Raw genomic sequence first — 22,454 nt, forward strand, 5'->3', positions numbered from 1 at the left:
ACAATCTCTGCGACACGCGCTAGAGTAAGATAAAAGGTCTACATATCTGTGAGCTAGTTTCCAAAAGTATCGCCATCAAATCGGGGCGAAACGCTTCACATAGCGTCGATAACTTGAGAGTTCGAGTTGCTAAAATTGATATTTTTTGTGTTAAACATAAAGTCAATGGTAAATATTTTTAGTTAATTAAGTAGAAAAGATGGTTCTGTGTGTTGTGTTAAAATGTGGTAGCCGTACTGATAAGCAAGAAGATGGTATTACGTTTCATAGGTAAGTTGATACATGTTCGTGATAATTTATTTGTATTTTATTATATACCTATTTTAATATCAGTGACCTAGTGTTTCTTTAAAATAACTTAAATTATGGATATTTTTACCTAATGGTTGCATTTTGACCGCTTAAAAATACTATATAACGTAAAAACATAGAAAATTATATTTTAATTCTGAGCGTCTAGTGCGAGCACTAGCGAAATGGTTTATGGTCTCGAACATTTGTAGATGAATTCGTTCGCTCGCTCACAAACCAAACGCAAGGCACGCGGCTTCATTTAGCAATGCAGCGGGTGGCGTCTAGATGTATCTTTAGTCTAAGGTTTCGGCCTATCTAGACACCTAGAGGAGACCCCTCCAAATGGGATAATTCGGGCGTATGACACTACATTTATTTTCACAGATTTTAAAGATAAGTTTCTATTTTTGATGATTGTGACATCCTTATCAAGATCTTCTCCTCGTATCGTCTCTTCATGACTACTTTATTCGCCGACAGCTGACGCATTCGTTCACGAATTCTAGTACTTGTAACGCAGTCTTATTATTAAGTATCCCTATAATTCGGCGGAGAAATCGATTTTCAAAATTCGTTGCTTAGGGGCAGCATGTGAAGGAACAAATACGATCATTACAACTTTAGAAAACAGCGATGGTATTACATGAAGTGGGCGATGCGGTCACTTTGTTAGAAAGAACTGCATCTAGATTTTAAAATTCACAAGTGGACCTCCAAAGTTTCATGTTCTGTTTTGTCACCGTTCTGTTTCTTCATGTTCTGTTTATTTATGGTACCTACCTACCCAAAAGGAGACATTCATACTTCGTTCTTTCTTCTTCATTCGATCATTCTTCGTTGAAATTATATTTTGGCGTAGCTACTTTTGGGTATTCATCATCAAACTATTATCCTACTGTGCAACGGTAACAAGAAACTACGCGTTAGTTTAGTTCGCGTGGTTATACAGATCGTAAGAGGGTTTTAAGATCGTCAGTTGCTTTGCGCGTGAATATCAATTTACGCATGACAGCGCCAACCAATCTTAGATTATTGTCGATTGGTATTGTCTTAGTCTATGGTATTATCGAAGTTAATCAATACTGTCTGCCACGACCCACGATACTCATACAATTATTTGTTACTTTAAATACGGAAAATGGACGTAAAGCGCGAACCAAATACATCGGATGCTGATATGGAAGAGCAGCAATGGTTTGAGGTACCTTTATTATATCCAAACAGCCAGAACGCCGGGAATTTTATAAAACAAGAGATTGACAACGATGTCAGCAACAATTTCGAGGTTAGGTTTTCAAAATTATTTATTTTATTCTAATTATTTTATCAGCTACATGTTTGATTGGGGAACAAAATTGGATACAAGTCGGTTCCTAACCTAAACTAACCTAACCTAACAAATATAATCCAGTTTTCGGCTATTTTCAAAATGTGTTGGTTCCCCCATCACTGACTTGTACCCAAAATTGTCAGTGTATTGTAAAATGCTAGCTTAGCGGCGAATTCCTCTACATTTTATTCACGATCTTTATTAGAGAATGTATTACATCAATAATAAATGGTTTGTTATTGAAAAATAGATAGTTTGTTTTCAGATTTGAGTATGCTAACTGACATAGGTATGTTTTAAGTTTGACATCGTTGAATTGTCAATTAACCATTAAGCGCCTGTACGGTTACATGTAAGTTGTACGTAAAACATTTCACCGTGAGCTTTTTTATCGGTAAGAGATACAGTCTCCAGTTTTATTAGATTCAATATGAACATTAAATCAATTTTCATAGCTGATGTTGGCAAAATTCATGAATTCAGAGTGAAATTCAAGAATCAAAATCCAACCTAACCTAACAAAATAATAATCCAGTATATCGGCTATTTTCAAAATCTGTTTGCTGCTGGCTTCGTGTAAAGTGTAAACCGACAAGAACCGTGTTTTATTTAGACAAGAATTTTATGTTAGTACTCGTACTATGCGTCCCAAAGAGGTTTGACGGTATTTAATTAATATACGGCCATATATTTCCGTGAAATGTGATACGGCGAACTGTATACGTACAAGTTTCCAGATACAAGCCTGTACACGTGCATGGATTTATTTGCAGCAATAGCGAGGATTTTATACTATCGTGACAATAACTGTTTCCACCCAAAAGTGTTGACTGTCTCTCTAATCTCATTTTTCAAGAGGAAACGAGTCGCACTGTTGTCATTTTATAGTACTATTTTGACACTCATAAAAATCGGTTAACCTCAAAAGGAGTCTCTGCGCGGTGCAGTTAGTTTTTCAGGCATTTTCACTATTATCGTTATACTGCGCAGGCGCAGTTATCGGATAAATCCAATTATGGCGTGTGGCGTGAAAATTCAGAAGCTTCCGAACTTTCTTGATTTATGCGTGCAATCTTGCAACTTCAGGATAAAACTTACATGTTTACGTGAACATCTCCATGTTATGGCCGCGATAATACGTAGGTACTGTCAGCAGTGCACGTGTGAACGGGGCATGGCCCCCACATCCTGAAACGGGCCGCCAGGCTAGAATATTTGGCGGGCCCCCCTACCTATCGCTAAAGTTAAAGGCAATATGACGATCTACAGTAATGTATTCCAAATAGTGTTCGAGGTAAAATTTAGGGTATTTTTTTATCGATTTTTTGTATTTTTAAAACACCCCCTTGAATTATCGTATAATTATCGTATTTTTTCTTCTCTATCGTATCTTTATATGGAACGGGGTATTTGATATAATATGAGTCCATGCCCCCCTCAAGGGGGGGGGGGGGGGCTGACAGGGCTCTAGCCTAAAGGCCCGGCTTGGCGGATCGACCAGTCAAGTGAGATAAACACATATCACAAAATTGCAATAATAGTAAAAAAAATGTCGACTGCGGCGCTATTTTACTTAAAGCATGATAACAATTAAAATTATGTGGTTGTGCGATGCAATTTTTGATTATTGTTTGTCAATATTCGATAACTCCATAATTCAAGTGGGTGTATTAAAAATACAAAAAATCGATAGAAAAATATCCTAAATTTTACCTCGAACACTATTTGGAATACACCACTGTAGATCGTCACACTGCCTTTAACTTTAGCGATAGGTAGGAGGGCCCGCCAAATATTCTAGCCTGGGGGCCCGCTTCAGGATGTGGGGGCCATGAATATGACTATATAACACTGCCATTTTTTTTTTTCAGAAAATTGAGGGATATTTTTCCTAAAATCCAATTACGTAAAGGTTGATTACGTCCAGATTGAGAGTCAAGAGCTTTTTTTGTTAGCACTTCTAGCCTAATTCCTTCTTCTACGGACTGTTTAAGCTTTGATGTCCATGATGAGATATTTTCCGTTTATCGATTGTTTTTTAGAAATCAGGGATATTGCGCCTCCCAAGTATTTTGCAACTGGGATCCTGGACAAGGGCTTTATTTCCGGGAAGATGCGGCACAAACCGGGATAGTTGATAACCCTACTTTCGCTGCTTGTTGGCTACATTTCACTTCGTGTGAAGACTTTTCAAGCCAAGAAGAATGCCCAATAAATTAAATAATTCCTCCCAACCGTTTGATTGGCGTTCATGCAGTTGGAATTTAATATTAAAAAATACACTAACTATCATTAAATTGAACTTCATCAATACTTATATAAAAGTATTTGTAAATGTTCTAAATGAAACCTTGTTAGCGTATAAAATGAAATTGACTCTCGTCAAGCTCATTTCAAGGACGAATTTGTAAAATATACAAAAGCGTAAATCAATTATGGAGATGTACAATCTGATTGCTCTTATTGAAAATGTAATCTTGTATGCCATATACCTACTTATAGAGCATTTTATTAATTATTTGAAAAAGCCATTGTACACATTGTAAACGCGTGTATTTTGATTTTCTTTTAAAAAATGGAATATTAAGTTCACATCAATGTTAATTAGGTAGTCTATCGACTAGTTTTCATGTATTTATTCATTTCAATTTGCTCCATGATGTTATCAAAGACCATTATCACAGAGATACACATTATGGCTGCTCTCTGTTGGGTGTTTTGCAAATCGCAAATTTGTATCTCACATGAACGTGAAAATATGCTCTTTATACTTAGTAATGAACGTTTTGCATGTCTGTAGTGGGTCAATGACTTGGGGAGTCGGGTCTTCTCAGCATTATTTCGACAGTGTAAAAAATAGCAAACCATTTAAACTATCGCACAATCGTTGTATCTACAGTCAGCATATTCTACAAACGTGATATCGGAGTGCAATAATGCAGAGGCCAGCAGATTTCTCAATAGCAAACTTCATCAACAATGATTCGCAATTTACCGAATATTCATGTATATAATTAGCAGGTCATAGTTGATTAGTTGCTCACTCTAAATACCTTATAGAATCAATCATAATCTTCGTCTCAATGTGTATCTGATGTATCCACCACCCGTATCTCTATTTAACATCAGCATTTTACCTGTAATTATGTTTTAAAAGTAGATGACGGTGACTGTGGGCATGGTTAAATCCTGCAATTATCTGCTTGGTCTCTCCAATACTAGCGGTAGGATGCGCTCTAGACTTAAGACATAACCGATTTCCTTTATATGAAAACATGTTGGTTTTTTTCAGAATCCTTCAACAGACCTGTGTGTTATAAAATCTGAGCCGAATCTTCGGGGAATTGACTTATACAATGAGTATGTTGCAGACACAATACGAGAAATGAAATCCGAGCACCTAGAACTTGGCTGCTCTTATTTGGACCCTGGAGCAGTAAATCAGGTAGACAATCTTCCACGACCCTTTTCAATAAACCTACTGATAGTCACAAGCAGTTATTACTGCAGTGTTAGAGCCGAATGCAGAATCTAAGAAATCGTTCCTAAGGATAAGTCGCCGAAAAGGATGACTTAACTATAGACAATCCTGAGTATAGAGTTAAGGAATCCTTAATCATAGACTACTTTTGTTATGAATACGCCTCCTTCCGTATTACGCATGAGTGCAGGACCGTAACAAAAATATCGATATTTTGAAGTATCAATACTTTATGATAGATACATCGATATTTTGCTATTGATAATTTCTTTCGATAACGATGGATATATAATAAAATTATAAATAATCCTTCGCAAACAACCATAATTTAACAACGATATTTACAAACATGTCCCCCGCAAGGCGGGGGGCTAACAGCGCTCTAGCCTGGGGGTCAATCAGATAAGTGAGATAAACACACATCACAAATTTGCTCTAATACTAAAAAAGTCGCCTGCGCACTATTTATTTCAACGATTTTAACAATAATAGTACGATGCATTTTTTTAATATCGTATGTCGCGATACTTGACAACTCCGCAATTCAAATTTATATAAATTGTAATGGTTTTAAGTTTTGTACTATTCCATTTGAATCGTTTTTTGCGACACGGGTATCGCCTTTCGGCATCTTCGGGCACTATGCACACTCGCCAATAGTAAATACAATTGACACACCGAACCGGATTGTATCATGACCCATTCACTGCATCCAACGCAACTGGTGCGTTGCCCATCAGGTGGACATTAGATATAATTAGCATGTTATTTAAATGTGATAATTAAATATTAATTAAATGGTCCGCAGTGAATGGAGACTGCGGACCTTTTAATATAGAGATATATTAAAAAAATACAGTAATTATCCCTCATTTTACCTCGAACACCGTTTGAATGCTGTTAGAGGTGGGAAAACTGGTCGATTTTGAAGACTAAGTATACTTACTACCAGTATTAAAAAATAGTTAGTATCGAAACTTGTTCCAAAATACTTACTAGTATTTGAAATATCGGCTATAATAGAATCGTTAAAAATACATCCGCTTTTCGGAAAGTCCCATTTTCGAGACAGGTACAGCTGGAACTATGGCACTAGTCACTTCTGTTTCAGTAGAAAATACTGAAGCATTAAAAGCACTGGTTTCATTTATCTGTAAAGCATTTTCATTTACAGGTGGAGCTATATTTTTCCTGGCAAATTCAATATGAATAGTTGGGTGCTTGCGCTGTAAAAGTTTCTTCCAATTTGACGTTGACTTGTATGAATTTTTTATTTTACAAACATTATAGATGAAACGATTCCACACGAAACTTAACCTTTTAGTAGCCATTTTTACACAAATTGTTTCTTAAGTATAATATAATTATTATCCATTTATACAATCACGCATACAATTTGAATTCAGTTTATGTTTATAAGTTCCAATTATAACACTAAAACATCGAGAAACTCGACGTGACAAAACCAGATAAACGCGTAGTCAGTTAGCGTTATCAGAACTCCGCTATTTCGGCTTGCGACTGACGTCAACTCGATGTAAATGTATTACTCAACTGAAACTAAAACTAAAACCAGTCGCATACTAAACATACGCGAGTCGCGACGCCGAGGTGATGATTTCATACGTAGCAAGACTACGAACTAGCTAGCGGACGGCGAGATCTCATACCATGCGTCGAACTCCTGGACTCGATAAAGTCTCATACTCAACTGAAACTAAAACTTTTAAAACTAAAACTAAGGCGAACTCAAATAGTATAATATAAAACGAACATGTGACCATTTCTGTCCTTCACTATACCAACTTTACAACAGAGGAGAAAGGGAGAACAATGACACTTGAGTATAATATCACGGCTAGACATACGTGTATCATGATATCTCGCTCGCGCGCATTTAATATCAATAGCGTTGAAAGTTAACCAGCATCACGCGAGTCACTTCGATGACATCATCGAATGCGTTCGAATTCGAACATCTAATACGTTTCAAGTTTCTTGAAACAAGTTCATTGGGCCACAAATACTTAGTATGGGTAGTTTCATCCGAAACTTAGTACACAAACTGGTGACAGTATTTCCAACTCACCTCTAAATGCTGTTTCTCGAAAACGTTGCTTGACACATTTTAAAAAACAGTGACATAAGTTGCAAAAATCTTCATATTACCTAAATACACAAATGTTTGTAGTTTATTTTAAAGACAACGGTTAACATTTGCTATAAAATAATATATTTTACATCTACCTACCTATTTATTATTATACATATAGGATTGTTTTCACTATTTTGACTAAAACACAATAGTGACTTGTAACGTTTTCAAAATACAGCATTCATTTTGAAAACGCTAATATTGAGCGTCACATTGCTTTTAACCCTAAGCAAACTTAAAAATCCAGGCCTGGGGAGTGGGGACCCGGTTCAGGTTGTGTGGGCCATCCTTTCCTTAAAGGACGATACTTTCTTTCGATACGATACCCATTCCATGTATCGATACTTTTTCAATGGATAGACAGGCCTATTTTTTTTTGCTCCCCCTCTCATCTTATGTTGGGCGGATACCGCGCAAAAAACAAAAGTGTTACCATGTTAAAAAAATATCTTGCGGTGCCTGTAGAATCACGTATAATGACTTACAACGGAAACATAAGAGTATTATAATTAAATATTAATATGTATTTATAGTTATTGCATTTATAAAGTGCAGTTGTCATATTTTCGTCATCGTTTAACAATTATAAAATAATTTACCTAAACTATAGGAAAGAGAATTTTTCAATATGGTATTATTTTCAATAGAAAAAACGACCGAAGCTTTAAGACGAGGTGAACCATAGACAACATGATCTTAGCTAAGGACGATGTTTGTGCATAGTGTTTTGTCCTGAGGAAATCTTAGTTAAGACAAATGTTTCTGCATTAGGCTCTTAGTGATATGTTTTCAACTAGTCATTGAATATAATTTTATTTAATCTTATTTAATAAGTAACGAAGTCTACAGTACATATGAGTGAAACACAGGTATGTATACTCTATATATATCAGTGGCGAAAGGTGGACGTAGACTGTTAACATCCGATATAATTTGTGCACACTAAACTTTGTTAGTCATTCGTATTTGTTCTTATTGAACAAACACTACAATTAACCGATCGTGTTGGTTAGTTTAAAAAAAATATAAACCCTACATAACCCAAACCATAATTGTTTTGGTATGTTTTCTGCAATCCGACAAAATTGTGCCCACTTTTTCATTCATACTTATTTGTTTTCGGTGAATTAGAGATACATAATATTATTACACAATATGTTAGTTAATTATTTAAAATTCAATAAATCCTGCCTAACCAAACTATAATAAATAAAAATATATAATTCTATGTATGAAATAACCAGAATGATGTATGATTTTAATGCATTCTTCTAGATAATTTACAAATAGACGAGTATTTTTTTACTCTTATCTGGTTATTATATGGTTTGGATTTTGCAGGCTGTAATTGAATTTTAAAAACTAACTAACACCATCTGTAAATTGTGGTCTTGATTTATGGCGAATCTTAACAGCCTACTTCTACCCTTCGCCACTGCTATATACATTGTTTCATGGTTAGTTTCAACTTCGAATAATTAAATATTATCCGGTTTCAGCTTGCAACATACTTTTATAAGATTACCTAGGTTCATAATTTGATAACACCTCAGATGTATACGTACCTACCAGAAAAATACTTTTTTTTAACAAACTTGGACCGATCGCGAGTGGAGAACTACACGGTTCTAAGTATTTGTCCTTGATGAAACAAAAGTAATAATATGGCACCTTAGAATACTACTTAATTGTTGGGTTTGTTTTCTCAAGGACGAATACTTAGAACCTTGTAGTATTAGGCTCGCGCGATATCCACTATGTTCGAGCCAATACGCTTTAGCAATTAGGTCAAGCATTATGTATATTTCAAATTTAATTAACTGGTTGTTTTTACATGAATTGCTGATGAATTTTCGTTGGCTTTGGGTGGTGTTAAATCAAATCAAATTATTTATGTTGAATATAATGATTGTTACATTATCAAATCTTGTGAATCATTCATTGAATAAGATAAATTTGGGAGATGATGGGGTGTGTAGTTAAAGTCGGAGTTGGTTGGATGTTTCGATGTAAAAGTTTATTTATTGATACAAGAATAAATACATACACTGATAAAGTTGACAGAGTAATGTTATAATCGCGGGTACGAATGTACATACTGAAGAGATTAACTATATTATTTTTGAACTGACTGGCGATGTACCGAGATGTTAATAAAACCGAGAGACTGGGTCAAGTGGAATGACGGTTGGTTGAATGTGTCAGTGACCGGACTCGAGATGTGTAGTGAGCCGAGTGATGGACTCGAAGTGAGTGACGATTTATGGATCGTCCTTGCTATTTATACAAATGCAGTCCATATATTCCAAGTGACAATGTCGCACTTAAACAAACGCAATCTAGGTTTTGATTGAGGAAATGTTGACGATAGTTTCCGCTACATATATTTATTTGATATTTATTTATGCATGTCTATATGTTTAGAGTTTTACTTGTTATTTAAAACATATTCTCTCATATGTGTTGTTTGATGTATTTTTAATACAATACTAATTATTGTTCTTTTAGTCGATTCCTGCAACTTCTACATTCTCTAACATCGCGAGTCTAGGATTGTCAAAGAGAATCTCAGATGTAGCAGGGCCAAGCGATGATCATGAGATTAAAATAAAACTCGGTGCATGTGAAATGGTTGCTAATGAAGACGCACTTAGTAGCACTGCTAAACATACTCATATGATGCAGTCTAGTGCGGTAGATCCCGATTCACTAGTAGCTGTTATAAAGTTAGAGAAAAAATCTTTTAATACCGAAAATTTTGTATGTGATATTTGTTCAAATTTTTTTGCATCGTCATATTTATTACAGCTTCACAAAACAGTTCATAATAAAGCAATACGGGAAAAGACGAATTTAGATACACATCCATTAGAATGTAATCAAAGTAAGTACTTCATCAGTCCAACCGCTTCCATGAAAGTACATAAAATAGTTCATTCTGGTGAAAAGCGTTTTAAATGTGACCAATGTGATTACTCAAGTATACGATCGTGTGCGTTAAAAGTCCACAAAATTACGCATTCTGGTGAAAAGCACTTTAAATGTGATCAATGTGATTACTCGTGTGCATTATCTCATTCGATGAAAACACACAAAATGATTCATTCTGATGAAAAGCCATTTAAATGTGACGAGTGTAATTACTCATGTATTAAATCTAGTGTGTTAAAATTCCACAAAATGAAACATTCTGGTGAAAAGCCATTTAAATGTGATGAATGTGATTACTCCTGTATATGGTCCTATAACTTAAAATTACACAAAATTAATCATTCTGGTAAAAAGCTATTTAAATGTGGCCAATGTGATTATTCATGTATAACATCTCACCAAATTAAAATACACCAAATGACACATTCTGGCGAAAAGCCATTTAAATGTGATCAATGTAATTACTCGTGTGTAGTATCTCATTTGATGAAAACACACAAAATGACTCATTCTGGTGAAAAGCCATTTAAGTGTGATCATTGTAATTACACGTGTGTATTATCTCATTCTATGAAAATACACAAAATGACACATTCTAGCGATAAGCCATTAAAATGTGACCAATGTAATTACTCATGTATAAAATCTAGTATGCTAAAAATCCACAAAATGACTCATTCAGGTGAAAAACCATTTAAATGCGATCAATGTGATTACTCGTCTATATGGGCCAATAATTTAAAATTACACAAGATGACTCATTCTGGAAAAAAGCCACTCAAATGTGACCAGTGTGAATACTCTTCTATAACAACTAGTCACATGAAAAGACACAGAGTTACTCACTCTGGTGAAAAACCATTTAAATGTGATGAATGTAATTACTCGTGTGTATTATCTCATTCGATGAAAACACACAAAATGACTCATTCAGCTGAAAAGCCATTTAAATGTGACCAATGTGATTACTCTTCTATAAAATCTGTCGCGTTAAAAATCCACAAAATGAACCATTCTGGTCTAAAACCATTCAAATGTGATCAATGTGATTACTCGTGTATATGGTCCAGTAACTTAAAATCACACAAGATGACTCATTCTGGAGAAAAGCCATTCAATTGTGACCAATGTGATTATTCATCTTTAACATCCAGTCATATGAAAAGACATAAAATAACCCACTCTGGTGAAAAACCATTCAAATGTGACCAATGTGATAAATCATTTATAACATCCAGTCACTTGAAAAGACACAAAATAACTCATCCTGGTGAAAAGGTATTTAAATTTGACCAAATTTCATAAAAAAGACTCATTCAGTTGTAAACGTCTGAAACATACGAAGCTTTTAATTATTTTGGTTGGTTATTATACTTCTTCGACGAAACTATAATTATTGTAATTTTATTGTCTTCAACCGCTGATACCTCTCTATAAATAATCATATCATTAACCCAGATTTTTGATTTATTTATTGTCTTGTATTAACTAAAAAAATCTGCTTACACTCGTTTCTATTATAATATGTTTGTTTGGTTTTAAGTTGGCAAGCGATTGTGCCTTTTTATTTTTATACAATTTTGCATTATCGTTATCTGTATAGATCGGTAATCAACACGTATTGAGTCACACGAACAATGGTCGCAAAGTATCGTAAGTAAAGTAAGAAACATTTATATACCTATACATATTATATTCTATTAAAATGTCAGTGGTAGCAATCGGCGATTGCCAGCTGTTCTACTAGGTCTAGCAGCCTAAGGTGGTGTCCTACGATATTGTGAAGGCCAGACTCCAGAATAGACTACACATACGACCCCGAATTTATATTGGCAATGACGATTTGCAAATCGTAAAACCGACAAATCAGCGAAATGGCTGTCTGAGGTGAATGAAAATCCATCCCTAAGGGAAAACTATAACGCCGTCTCTGCATACTTCACTTCTTTCTTCTTCTTATTTCACCCTGTCACGACCTAGTGTTGGGACATAGGGCAAGCAAAAGTTCGCGCCACTTCCCGCGATCTATCGCCAACTCTTGCGCCTTTCGCCATTCCAGACCTGCAGCGCGTAGATCGCTTTTGTAGGACCGCTGCAGGGTAAGGGAGGGCCGGCCACAACGACGGAACCCTTGAGGTTGTGCCACGAAGTGTCGTACTCTTTGGCGGCATCCGGAACACATGTTCCAGCCACGTAAAACGTCTCTTCGTGATTACGTCAATCACTGAAGGCTGCTGTATCTGCTCACGAACTCGGGTGTTTGTAACGCGGTCGTACCAATGTATCCCTAAGATTCGGCGGAGACATCGATTCTCAAAGCTCAAAAGCTGAAACCTTTGAAGCTTAGTGAGATGCCATGTCTCACTGCCATACAGGACCACAGGTAGCAGACACGCGTTGAACAAACGGCATTTGGTCTTCATGCGACTCCATGTTGGCTTAATGCATACTCCGCCATACCCATGCGGATTCCAAGCTCACTAGAAATACCACCATCGTCGGCAAGCGTGGCACCTAAGTATTTGAACCTGGATACCAGCCCGACGGGCAAACCGTAAATCCGCAAAATAGTGTCGGCGTCAATGCTTGCAGCACTGCATATGGATTTTGTCTTAGCCGCATTCAGATGAAGACCCACACGTTTTGAGTTCGCGGATAACCTCCAACCGTGCGATCGTCGAGTCAAACACGACTTCTCAATTATATTAAAATCCAACACCATGTCATTAGGACGACAAGCTGTCTGCAAGACTGAGACAGACTGGCGACCGCCAGCTGGCTCTGCTAGTATTATTAATTGTAACATGGCATGTACTAATATGAAAATAATTTTATATGTTCTGTTTATCATTTAATTAATAACGTACGGTAGCAGTTAGGTACCTATTCTATAATGTAGACGTTAGAGTATACATAGGATATTAGTTAAGCATTGTCGTTTCGAACTGACAGTCACTTTAGCAATTAGTGTACTAATGTATTACTTTATTTACATCAAATTCAAATTTTATTTATTTTTACATATTATAGTGAACATTACAAATTTATAATTGGATTTATTTCTGTAAACAAGATCTAACCCACACGTGTGTAATTCTGAAAAAATTCATTATTTGATTCGAAATTAATTAATAATTATGTGTCATTATTGAATATTATTAAAATAACTATCTCATCAGATATTTAAATTAAATAATCACACAGATTTTTTAAATCTTTAAAATTGTTGTCTCCCAAATATAAAATTTTCGCAGAGTGCTATTATATACGTCTGGTTGAATCCAGTTTGCAGAAATATGTCACATCTAAGACGTTCAAAACATGATATTTTGAAAGAAAGAAATATTATTAAAACAGTAACCTATTATATAAAAAAGATATGGATCAGTTTTAAGTAATTAAACAGTAGAAAAGTGTTAATACAAAAATAATAAAATAATTTTAACTTTATGTAACAACTATGTACCTACTTAAGTCATTTTTTTTCATTAAATAAATAAAATAAAATATCTACAATATAGTTTAATTTAATTGTTCTCAATTAGATAAAGCTCCATTTTTATTTGAAATGATAATTATAGCCTTAATTACATTTTTTTATGTAGTATCAAAACCAGGAAACTATAATACCTCGGCCACATTATGAGGACAAAACTACAGCATTCCCCAATGTGTCATTCAAGGAAAGATCAATGGTAAGTGTAGCAGAGGACGGCGCCGCATTTTGTGGCTTTAGAACCTCCTTGATTGGTACGAGTGCAACTCCACTGAAGTATTCCGGGTAGCAGACGACAAATCTAAGATCGCCTTGATGTGGGCCGATCTCCGCTAGAGGATGGCACAATAAGAAGAAGAATATTTTTGTTGATCCAGTTTTATTATCAGACCATAGATAGTCAATCTGTATTTCATCGTATGGCTCCTGTACTACTATGATCCTCTTTGTCAATCCGAGACTAGCGGAATATGTCATAGCAGTGGTTGCTAGAATCAACTATAAGAACGTGGAGTATATTACAAGAAGTAATATACAACATAGTGTAACGTTATTATTCCCCGTCTCGTGGATAATACGTTCTCAAACACTGGCAATTCCATTGAGAATTGAGAGGCGATCGTGAAATGGCAGTACTGCGCGGACACATTTTTAAGTTGGCAGCTTGCCTGCGGATTGGCTGCAGAGGTTAGCATCGCCATGAAGTTTCGGCTAGTCAAGTGTGGATCGCGAGCAAGGAAGGACGTTATCGGACGGGCCGCTCAGCAGGCCAGCCAGCAAGATGGCGGCATTTATCACGGTATTTATTGTATCTGTTGTTCCCAGGTCTAGATTCATTTGTTGTGAAATTTGTAATAACCACCTCCCGGTTACTCTGGTGTGTGGATAGTCATTCTGGTAATTGGTTCGTGTCTAAATTATAACTTTTGTACTGTAGCTTCTCGTGTATGCTTTGTCTTACTGTTTCCAATAAACATTGTTTCCGAGTCCATCTTGGAACATTTTTCTAAAGATCGTATTATTTTTTCTTGACCTGATAATGTCCCGTTTGTTGTAATATGACAGGAGAGGAGTCAGGTTAAGTGGCGCCCTTTGATACTGTAATTATTTTAGCTATCTTCAATCCGAAGTGCTGGACCTGGAGGAATTATAACCAACCGACCAATGGTAATCCACGACTTTCTATTTTGTAGGCATGGTAATCCTACAGAGATGGAATCTCCATGCTGTACCGTTTGAGTTTTGTATTGAGCTAGATACCGGATGTTAAACATATTACCTATTTACCCTCATACGTATTCTTACGTTAAAGGAAAGTTGATACGTTTACAATAGGTGAAAGAATAATATTTTAAAATTTAGAATTAATAAGATTTAAAAAATAGAATTTAGAGGAAGGTAAATGTTGGTAAGTTAAATCAGTATATTAGTAGATTATTTTAAATACCTAATATATAGATTGTTAAATACCTGATTTCCTGGGTTGCATTCGGAACAAGAGCAACTATTTTGAGGGTTCTCATAATTGCTTTGCTCTTCATCCTCTTGAACAATTTCATTCTCTGAGTCCACCCGCTGGAAACCAGTCTCTAATTTTACAGTGGTATGGTATTTTGAAGAGATCTAAAAAAATACAATAATTAAAAAGCAAACCAGTCTATTTTTATGATTTACAATGGAATGCCAGAAGTACCAAGCATAAAAAGAATGATATAGAACTTTACTCAATAAGACAAAAAATAACAATAGCATTAATCTCAGAGACTCGGCTGAGGTCTGAATTAGACTATCTGAAATTCATTGACTACACGATGTATCAAAAAACACAGGGGATAGATACGGAGGAGTAGCGATTCTGGTGCATAAAACACTGGCGTCTAAAGAAGAAAGAGAGAAAGACGGAAGAGCTAGGCAAAATAATTATAAAGCTATTTAACAGAATAGGAGTGAGGACCTGATCGACGGATCCCCTTCTAGAAGAGAAGAGGCGATATGACAGTGAGTCGCAGTCAAAGCCTCGGTAAAATAACAAAACAAAAAAAAAAAAAATTATGATGGTATAATAAAGTGTGCCTGAAACGAATTCGGTGGGTTCCGCAATATGTCGAACGATGTTGGAGGGATGTATCAATGACGTATTAAATGGACAACTCATTTCATATCGGCGAGCACGAGAAATAGTGCACGAAACTTATTCACAGATGTATAGGTAGACGTCACGTGATCATATGACGTTGCATTTCCATTATACGATATCGAGCTTCGAGAATTTTAGAGTAATATAGCCTTTATTGTAATGGCGTATTAATGTCATCGCGTTAGAAATAGATTCTCGGGTTACTTACGTCTTCCGGAGATTCAGCGAAACGCTTCGAGGCATTCAGCGAAACGCTTCCAGGCGCAAACTGGGAATTCTGCCCTTAATTAATAATTTTAAATATTTTTGTAACTCGTTATTTATATTATTATTCTTTTTGTTGTGTGTATAAGAAATACATGCCTTTATCAATTAATAACACAGTTTCGAAGTATGAATACAGAAGAAAGTAGGTACCTATGATAATAATACAAGAGAACGGAGGTAGATAAATATAACAAAAAAAAATAGTCAAACACAATTAAATTTTTATTGAACGCCATTTATTCGAGATAAAAACAAGTTATAAAAATATATTATTATTGTATGTTTGACGTATGTACCTTCGTACATTTATTTTCAAACAGGCGATACCAGTTTCATCATTACGACATTTTCAACTGAAAGTTGATCCGTGGAAAATGTTATAACAACGATACCCGTATATTATCAAATCATGGTAATGATAACAATGGTATTGTTAATTTAATTATTATGACATAAACAATGAAAACAAAAAATATCAAGAAACAAGTTATAAAAAATACACGATAAGCAGACCAAACGTTGCTTAAGGGCGCCACATTATGAGGGGCGGCAAATTATGGAAGAAATACGAATATTAAGTAGTTTTGAGAAAAGTTGTTTGTCTAAACAAAATATTCTTTGCTACGGCGCTAACAAACCATACAGTGTACAAATAAATATCAACGAATATGTAATTAGATTTTCACGTTTTGATCATATTGCTTTGCTTAAGATGTTTGAGATTAAACAATAACATATTATGATGGTTATTGAATTGCAATATAATAATTTGGTATAATTTGAAGCGGCGTTTAATAAGAATATTTTGAAACTGAAAATTGATCCGTTGAAAATGTTTTAATGACAAAACCAGTATCAGTTTATTGGAGAAAATATTATTTCAGCATGAAAATCATAACAATTCTATTACTATTTATTTAAATATTATAGAATCACAACAAGAAATGACAATAAAATCAAGAATGAAGTTATAAAAAATACACGATTAACGTTATATTATAGGTGCATGTTTTAATAATTCAGAGAGCAAGCAAACAGAGAAAACAACAGAAAGTAAATAGAAATATTCATAAAAAGTAAATGGAGCACATGATATGAGATTATTATCTTTTGTTAATCGACGAAGTCCATTCCTTGTCGTGATGAAATGTTTTCTATCAAAATGATCAGAACATATTACACATTCATCCGATGGTGTCCAACATGGATCGCATCTTAATACTCTAAGTATATATGTCCAATGTAATCGCCTTTCTGCTTTGCGAGGAACTCTAAAATTTAATGAGAGATAATAATGACAATAAAACCGCTAAATCCATTGACATAATACTACTATTCTCCCTTCTTCATTATTTCACTTTTTAATTTATAGCGATTCAATTATAAAAATATATACTTCACAATACATTTATCGATTTCGCGACAAAAAGTATTTTAAATTAAACAAACGATGTCAAAAAATATGTTTAATTACATATAATAAATTGAAAATAATATTACCAGTCCGTTCATGCAAATCAATTAGCTGAAGTACGGTGCAAACAGTACTACCATATTTGAAAAATTGAACGAATATATACCTTACTGTCATTACAATACGGACCAAATTTATAAATCACCATTTGTGCGTTGAGCCCTTATAGGAACGGAGAAATCATCGCTGCCTGCGTAAAAATGTTCGGCCATTTCTGTCAAATTGTTCTGTCATTGAATTGCATCGATATTTTGTATGGGCAGACCCAGCGGTGTCGCCAGACCGCTTGCAAGCGGAATGTTCATTTGAGCGAAGGATACCGATATTAAAATATGAATTTCGCCATCCGGCAGACCCGACACAAAGTGAGTGTCATTTTATTTTCCACATGATTCGTCCATATAAAATGTCATTGGGATGTATGGCTTAGGCTTAGCGGTTCCACTGTGTATTTGTAATGTGACTAGTGGATCAATAATGGATTAATTCAATGCGAAGATACGATTTTACCAGCACACACTTGCTTTTCTATGTCTCCATACCCGTTAAGAAGGCGTCTACCATGGCATAACGAACGTTAAGCGACCTTCAATTTTGAGCTGTTTATTCTTGGAGCAACTTCCCAATACCTCGATTGGCGTGCACTAGCGTGCGTAATTGAGAAAGGATATTATTTTCGCTTGTCGATACCAAGGGGCCATCCATGGACTGGTACCGAATGCAGTTTACATTCGTGTGCCATACTAAACTTATGATTTTTATTCATGAAAATATATTTTCACTAAATTTGTAAGTGTAAGTGTATGGTATAAACGGATACGATCAGATGCTTATAAATATACTTTGTGAAAATATATTTCCATGAACAGAAAAGATAAGCTTAGTATGGCACACGGTTCTAAACCACATACGGTTTTAATCCATGGATGGCCTGCGTGATGCGATGGCCGACCGGTCCAACTGACTGATTTTTTTAAAATCATACGAAAACGACAATCATAGTATAATAATACAATTCTCATATGATTTTTTTTAACTGATTGATATTTCTCATTATGTACTTACTTACATAAATTTATTAAATTCCCAATTCTTTCCTTGTTCCATTGCTTATGAGTAGACATCGGATCATAATTTGCATGAAATATTGCAAAATGCATTGCAATATTTCTTTCTATCAACTCAATGATGTATTTCGGCAATTCCTGGCGAAATATTGTCCAAATAAATAACCATAACGTGTTGGCGATCCGTAAAAAATACCTATGAACGACCTACTCATAAGGATGTTTTAGCAGAAATACGTAATGACATTGTAAATAATTTTTCAGGGATATCGGCAGATGAAACTACAGGAAACATTTGGGCGTTACGTAGACAATTTATTAATTTGAAGATTAACTAAGACTTGAAGCTTTCAAGATGTGGCTATATAGACGCATCCTCAAAATTCCTTGGACTGACCGGGTGACAAATGTTGAAGTTCTCAATCGAATAGGGAAGGACCGAGAAATTCTACGTAGTATCAAAACCAGGAAACTACAGTACCTCGGCCACATTATGAGAGGACAAGCATAGGAACAGCATTCCCCAACTTGGCATTCAAGGAAAGATCAATGGGAAGCGTAACAGAGGACGGCGCCGCATTTCGTGGCTTAAGAACCTCCGTGATTGGTACGAGTGCAGCTCCTATATAAATCAGTGATCAGATGACAAAACCTGATATGTGCACTTTTGTTAATTGTGCAGGAGAGCTGTTTTAAATTTAGAGATTGTTTGAATCTTTCTGGCGAATATGTCTTTTGAAAATAATATATTGTAACGATGTATTCGAAATGAGTTTTAGATATAGAATAAATATTTAAAAAATTTTATTCCCCACGTTTGGTAGAAAAAAAGATTTTCCAGATTTTCCAAGTTATCATGTTTTGCCATCTTATGTTTCAATATGTTATAATTATATGGTAAGATAAACTAACATGATATGTGAAGTAATTGGATAATAAAACTACAATAAATAGCTTAAAAATATAGATGTTTAATGCTTGGCACGAATTAAAAATGTTACATAGGTACATATTGATACAGACATTGGCATCAAATATTTTCAGAGGGTTGCAAAAATAATTCCTAATGAGAATTTTCCGTTCCATGAAATAATATGAATTCAATATTAGGTATGTTCTTACAGGTAGATATAGTAATATAAAGAAACGATTAAATCATTATATATATTTTAAAATTCTAATCCTCAACAATATCTTCTACGTCTATATTGAACTAAAGTTCCTTCTTTATCTTATTTGCGATGAATTTATGAATTTGTAAGTAGATTGAAAAAGCAAAAAAAGTATTTTGGGACATTTTTATCTCTTCAAACGGCTTCCGATCTCTGGCCACTCTTACAAATTGGAATCAATCCCAGAGTACCATATTTTTTAAGTTCTTGTTGTCAACCTTTTTTGCTATCTCTATTCTTGATTGGTCACTATCACATTCGAATCTAGTATGATAGGATAGAAGGAATTTTTGGTCAATCAGCTTCTTCACCGAGGTATTTTTTATAATGCATTAGTAAACATATATGCCACATTAATATTTCTGTTCTGTCCATCTGCAGCATCTATGTATGTGACAACGTGTTTGATTTCAGGTGAAAGATTCATGATTTTCTTAAATACACATAATGCGATGTTATTAGAACCTCTCCACCGGTTGACTCGTGCCCCATTATAACCTTCGGAGAACTCTTGAGAAGAACATTCTCTAATAGTTAAATTGTAACAATCAATAATCTTTTATAGTACAAAATATTTGTGGATAATATAATATAATGTATTTGGGTAACTATTACCTCCAAATCACTCGGAACTCCTTACAACCTTCACGTCGCATGCGTATACATCCCAGGGGGGACCTCTTACCACTCACAAAAATTATCTATCTTTTTTCAATCGATCTGCAGACTGACTGTAGAATATCCTGCTGATCGTTTCCTCATCATCGGTGACTTTAATATACCCTCTTTATCTTGGACGAAACATATTCACTCACAATATTTCTCGCCATCTCAAACAAATAACTTTACAGAATCTCTGGTTGTCGACAGTATTTCGCTAGCTGGACTCAACCAATATAACGGTCAAACTAATATCCAAAATCGAACCTTAGACCTAGTTTTGTCAAACAATGACGTAATAGTGCGTCACTCAAATGACCCATTAGTCCCAGAGGATACATATCATCCAGCTCTCGAGATCGATCTTCCTTATACTGTGCTAACTCCCGGAATTAAGTTAAATCAAAAACAAACACTCGCATTTAGACGGGGCGACTATGCATCCATTAATAACTATTTATCTTCTGTCAACTGGTCTCAATGTCTTAGCACACCTCACATTGATGACGCCGTAGAACGTTTTTATAACATTCTCAACAAAAGTATCGAGCTACATATTCCTAAAAAAGCTACAAAAAATTCAGCATTTCCTCGATGGTATTCGACACCTCTTATCAAAATTATTAAAGAAAAGGACAAGTACCATAAAAAATGGAAAACTCATGGCGACTATCTAGATTATGAATCTTTTAGTATATTACGGAAAAGGCAAAAGAAATTGCAGACAGAGTGCTATAAAAATTTCATCACAATATCCGAACGCTCCATTAAGTCCCACCCTAAATATTTTTGGACCTTCGTCAAAAACAAGCGAAAATTTCATACAATCCCCAAAAACATCCATTACAACGGCGTCACTGCTTCAGATGACATTGAAGTCACCGAATTATTTTCTACATATTTCTTGACAACTTTCAATTCTGATCCCAATCTAGATCCATGCCTATCAAGCATCAACTCAAAAAACAACATCGCCGCGATGCAAAAACAATCATTACCGAAAACATCGTCCTGAAATACCTTAAAACCATTGATGTAAGCAAAGGCACAGGAAGCGATAATATTCCCCCAGTTTACCTAATCAACTGCGCAGATGAGCTTGCATACCCCTTATCCATAATCTTCAAAAAATCTCTCCGAGATGTTACATTTCCGCACAAGTGGAAAGAAGCGTTTGTGATCCCAATTTTCAAAAACTGCTCCACTTCGAGTGCAGAAAACTACAGACCAATCTCGATACTATCAGTACTCAGTAAACTTTTCGAACGTATAGTATATGATCAACTTTACCCTGCTATATGTAAAAACATTAGCGAAAAACAACACGGTTTCATGCAACGCAGGTCGGTGGTAACAAATCTTGCTATATTCTCTAGTTATCTTCTTAATTCCATGGATAAAAAATCGCAAGTAGATACCATCTACACCGATTTTTCTAAGGCCTTTGATAGAATTAATCATACTATCCTGATCCAGAAACTAGAACTACTTGGTATTCACGGAGATCTACTCCTCTGGCTTACTTCATACATTCACAACCGATGCCAAGCCGTAGTTATTGGTGGACACCGCTCAAACTTTATCTCTATTCCCTCAGGCGTTCCCCAGGGTTCTCATCTGGGGCCACTTTTATTCAACTCATATATCAATGACATTGGCAAGTGTTTTCAACAAGCAAACTATATTTTATATGCAGACGATCTAAAGCTATACACGGAGGTGAATAGCCTTGCTGACTGCCATATACTGCAAGAAGACATAGAACGCCTAACATCATACTGTGACCAGAATCTCCTTACTCTAAATGCTTCCAAGTGTCAATCTATTTATTTTACAAGAAACCGTACACCAATAAAATTTCAGTATGAAATTAACTCCGCGCCAATCCCATTCACTCCGGTAGTCAGAGACCTGGGCGTCCTATTGGATATAAAACTAAACTTTAATGCTCATATTGATCACATTGCACAAAAATCCTCAAAAGCATTAG

The 22,454-nt window shown here is 35.2% G+C and overlaps 1 long non-coding RNA gene across 1 annotated transcript; it reads right to left on the reverse strand.

The window, feature by feature from the left end:
* Positions 1-16,292: 16,292 nt before the first annotated feature.
* Positions 16,293-17,958, reverse strand: LOC147076005 (uncharacterized). The gene is made up of 2 exons (XR_015069912.1): positions 17,592-17,958; positions 16,293-17,362 (listed from the first exon to the last, which is right to left on the reverse strand). It is a non-coding gene; the product is annotated as an uncharacterized LOC147076005 (long non-coding RNA).
* Positions 17,959-22,454: the final 4,496 nt, after the last annotated feature.

The sequence above is a fragment of the Rhyacophila brunnea genome, unplaced genomic scaffold (genome assembly GCF_057557595.1).
Source record: "Rhyacophila brunnea isolate RB1 unplaced genomic scaffold, BYU_Rbru_1.0 scaffold_136, whole genome shotgun sequence".
In the NCBI taxonomy this organism is placed as follows: Eukaryota; Metazoa; Arthropoda; class Insecta; order Trichoptera; family Rhyacophilidae; genus Rhyacophila; species Rhyacophila brunnea.